Source organism: Apium graveolens, chromosome 5, assembly GCF_009905375.1.
Source record: "Apium graveolens cultivar Ventura chromosome 5, ASM990537v1, whole genome shotgun sequence".
NCBI lineage: Eukaryota > Viridiplantae > Streptophyta > Magnoliopsida > Apiales > Apiaceae > Apium > Apium graveolens.
The window spans coordinates 34,418,849-34,423,882 of NC_133651.1; the positions used below are offsets into that span (position 1 = coordinate 34,418,849).

The window sequence follows — 5,034 nt, forward strand, 5'->3', positions numbered from 1 at the left end:
GAATTTTTAGCATTTATTTTGTATTTATTGGATATTTAAAAATTAATTATTAATACCCAAAAATTATAAAAATTGGGGCCAAATATTTTTATTAGGAGTGTAATTAGCCCCTTAATTTTTATTTAGGGGTATTATTTTTACTAGTATAAATAGCTGAATTATTGTTAATTATTAGTTAATTAATTATTAAAAAAAAAAATCAGAAAAAATAGAAATTAGAGTGTTGGTGAAGTTCTTGTTCTTGAAGGAGGGTGAATATCAAATCGTGATTGTAGGAGATTCACTGAACCACTGAAATTGCTCTAGTAACCAAAATCATCTCCGTGAAGAGACGAATCTAGTGATATCAATAACATCAACTGAGGTTTGTTAAATCTTAAAATCGATTTTTATGTTCTTGACATGAATTTCGGTTTTTGATTTTGAAGAATCGTTTGATTGTTTAGTTGATTCAGTTAGTTTTATTGAAGTCTTAGGAGTGATTTCATGTATTTACCTTGATTTTATAACCCCTGGAAGGTGATGCACGAGTTCTTGGTTTTTGAAATTTTTGATTTCGTTTTCGTTGAATTATAGATGTTATTGATTGATTTTAACTATTAGGAATGATTATAGAAGTCTGTAGATTTGATTTGAGATGAATTTTGCGAAGTTTGGTTGTGATTCCGGGTAGGGAGTAGTTTTCCGATGAACTCATCGGAGGAGCTCGGCTTTTGGCCGGAGATGGCGATGGGGTGGTGACAGGAGGGTGTTGACGTCGTGGGGAGATTGCTGCAACACAGGGGAATCGAAAGGAGTCAAAAAGGAGGAGAAACGATGATCAGGAGGCTCGTTTTTCGCCTCGCCGGAACCCGTCGCCGTCGCCGGATTCTGGGACGGTGACGGCTGTTCTTCGTGACCCGATAACCGAGGACGACCCGGTTTCCAACCCGGTTTCGACCCGGTTTCGATCCTGAAAACCCATAACCCAATTCTCTGTTTATGTTTCTGAAAATAAATTATTTACTTTTAGTTTATAAAACAGAAAATTAGTTTTATAAATTATAAAAAAAAATCAAATAAAAATCAAACTATAATTCTGAAAAAAATATAATTAATAATTTCAGAATTATTTTAGTAATTTAGAAATTCGAATTTATTTATTTATTTATTTAATTATTTATCTAATTATTTATTAGTTATCTAATTAATTAATAATTAGGTAATTAATTAATAATTAGGTAATTAATTAATAAATAAGGATTAAATAATATGATTAATAATCCGATAATTAGTTAAATATTATGAGTAACTTGTACTTATTCGAATAGTGATTCGATAATTAAAATTATGATTCGAGCGATAGTTTATTCGAAGAATATCGTAATAATTATCCGTATCATATAATTAAATACCGATAGTTAAATAACTATTAATCGTATAGTTATAGTAATAATATAATAGCTCGATAATTATGTAAGGATTGTGAGTAACTCGTATTTATACGAGTAATTGATCTTGAGTTAGATTATGATTCGAGTAATAATTAATGATTCGATAAATAACGTATCAATTAATTGTATCGATTGATTATTTGTAAATAATCGATCTGATCGAGTAAGCGTTAATAATTAGTAAATAAGTGTAGTAAATTGTAATTAATCCTAATAATTAGGGATTAATTATTTTAAAATGTAATAAATATTAAATAATTATCTAAAAATATAATTAAGGATTATTTAATTATAATTAATTATTTATAATTAATTATTAATTAATTAAATCTTGTTTAATTCATAATAATTCAACTGTTAGTCTGATTCGAGCGAAACGAAGACCCCTGGACTCAGAAAAATGAGACGAATCCAATAAAAATAGTTGTAAGTTATAATTTCTTCTAAAAGAAAGTGGTTTGGTGATAATTGATAGTTCGTAGGTCCTAGTAGGGGTATAATTGAGCTGAATAAATCCCGAAAAATTATAATAAAATCAGATAAGACTAGTAATACAGGTATAAGCCTAGAATTGATTCTAAAAATAATTATAAATCTAGAAATTAATTATGTGCTTTACGTGCTACGTGCTTTATGTGATTATGTGAATAGATGTGCTGTATAAATGTATGTATATATATATGCGAGTCAGATAGAAACGCATGGGTAGACTGATAAGGTTGCGTGATATCAATTCAAGATACACGTATGTAGTAAATTATCTAAACACCTATCTTTCCATGATTTGTTCAGTGTTAGAAAGGCAGAGCAAGCTAGGGTCAGAAGGCAGTGAGTTAAACCAGGTTAAGTACGCGCAAGGCAAGTTTTTCCCCTATTCTAAATTCAGAATAGTGAATTATAATTCTTTTCTCATATCAGTTATCTTTGATAATCATTGTTCATATACACTGTTACCCATTTATTATCACTTGTTCCATTTCATTTCAATTCTTGATTTACCCAATTTATTGAATTCCCTGTTCATATTTCAATTCCTTTACCCTTGTTACCTATAGTCTGGTATATCCTGGTGTTGGGGTATATCAATAGCATTTCGATTATTCTGGATGCTAAGCCTTGGACTGGATGGTTACTTTACGGGTTGGGTTTTACCCAGACCATTATTTAATAGGCCATAGTTGCCTGAGTACTCCTAATGTTGGTTGGGTCTATGCAGTTGGGTATAGATCCGCACTATATTCTGACTGATCAGCAGGTTATAGTGCATATGTTGGTTCTTGTTCCAGTCTTGTTCATTTGGCACTCGCCAGTGTTGGCAAATTATTATCATATACAGATACAGATGGTTGTTACAACCAGCAGCTTATTGTTTCTCCCATTTCTCATTCTCTATACTATATATATATATTTGCAGGCTTGTTGAGCAATTTTGGCTCATCACTTTTTATTGTTACTCCTATTGTTTTACAGTTAAGGTAGAGAATGAAACCCATCAGGACCCGCATAGTCAAGAAGCGAGTCAAGCAGCGGGACCCTCTTATACCAAGAGTGTTCCTTCTTATTTCCGAAGAGAGTTTTGAAGTGCCAGATCAGGTGTAGCAGGATAAGTAGTAATGTTGGGTTGAATAAAAGTTTTGTGTAGTTTGAATAAAAGATTGTGTAGTGAAACTGTAAATAGAATAAAGTTTTGTAACAAAGGGAGTTCTTGAGACAGGTTTTATTTAGTTGGGTTTGTAATAAAGTGTAGTGCATGATTCTTGTTTTCAAACTCAACCCTTAAAAGATCCTGAGTAGTGATAGTTCGGGGTAATTATTATATTTATATTCCGCTTGTGCAGGTATAGTTGGTAATTGTTGTTAATAATGCCCCAAATCTATAACCCGGATTTGGAGGGTGTTATATTGTTGCATAAGTGCATAATCTGAACTTAACCTAAATCAGTCTCTGTGGGAATGAACTCGATTTAAATCTTATACTACTTGTGATCATGTACGCTTGCGTGTATTTTCGCGTTTGTTTTATTGCGAACAAGTTTTTGGTGCCGCTCCCGGGGATCGGTGTTAATTTTTATTTTATGTGCTTGACATCAGTTTTTTAGTTTATGTGCTTGACATCAGTGGTCGTTAAAGTTCACTGACTCAGATTATTTTCTAACAAGGTTTACTTTGTTCGTGTGTTTCAGGCACTCTAGAGAGCGTGTATGCGAACACGTTCTCAGTCTCGTAAGGCAACAATTGAAGAAGATAAGGAAGTTGAAGAATTAGAAGAAGAAGTAATTGAAAAAGTTGAGAAGGTTGAAGAAGAAGTGATCATTACAATGGGAGAACCAGCAACACCAACGAAAGAGTTAATGGATTTTCTCAACCAAAGATCAATGACATTCAATCTAGCATTGTCAGGCCAGCTATCGTAGCTAATACCTTTGAGATCAAGCCTGGTACGATCCAGATGATACAGAACTCAGTCCAGTTTGGGGGTGCTCCAACGGAAGATCCCAATATGCACATTAGGGATTTCATCGAGAACTGCGACACCTTCAAGTTTAATAATGTTTCTGAAGATGCTGTGAAACTGAGACTTTTTCCATTCTCTCTGAGGGATAAAGTTAAGAGATGGTTACACTCTCTACCAGCTGGTTCTATTGTGACTTGAGAGGATCTTGCTCAGAAATTCCTTACTAAATTCTTCCATATGGCAAAGATAGCTGCAATCAGAAATGATCTTACTCAATTCGCGCAGCAATCGGGTGAATCTTTATGTGAAGCTTGTGAAGCTTGGGAGCACTATAAGGAGATGCTTAAGAAGTGTCCTCATCATGAAATGCCTGACTGGATGGTGATCAATTGCTTTTATAATGGTTTGAGCGCGCAGTCAAGACCTATGCTCGATGCAGCATCAGGTGGAGTCTTATGGGCTAAGAGCTATGAGGAAGTTTATGATTTAATTGAGATGATGGCCGCTAATGAATACCGGAATCCAACTCAGAGACTATCGCAAGGCAAGGTAGGAGGAATTCTGGAGTTGGATACAACTACGGCTATAGATGCTCAGCTCAAGGCGCTGACTATGAAGGTCGATTCTCTGACCAACTATGGTGTTCAATAGATAATGAGTGTTTGTGAGCTTTGTGCAGGATCGCATGCGATGAAGCAATGTTAGTGAATCAGCTCAGTTTGTAAGCAACTATCAGAGGTCACAACAACCTGTTCCTGCTACTTATTATCCTAACAACCACAACCATCCTACCTTCAGCTGGAGCAATAATCAGGGTGGTATGCAATAGCCTTACCAGCAGTTTGGGAATAAGCAATTCAATCCTCCTGGTTTTTAACAATAGTATGTACCAAGGCAGTAATTTTAGCCACAAGGTATGCAACAACAATCTCATGGAGGTTCCAGTAAATCTTCTAATAAAAACTCTGAATTGAAGGAGTTGAGGCTTATGTGAAAAAGCCAAGCAATTTTGATCAAGACTCTGAAGAATCAAATAGGGCAGATTGCTAATACCTTATTGAACCGACCACAAGGAACGCTTCTGAGTAATATAGAAGCTAATCTAGGCAAAAGGGAAGTCAAGGAATAACTTAAGGCAATCACCCT

General features: G+C 34.4%; 1 pseudogene; it reads right to left on the reverse strand.

The window, feature by feature from the left end:
- Positions 1–4,140: 4,140 nt before the first annotated feature.
- Positions 4,141–4,256, reverse strand: LOC141662498 (small nucleolar RNA R71; annotated as a pseudogene).
- Positions 4,257–5,034: the final 778 nt, after the last annotated feature.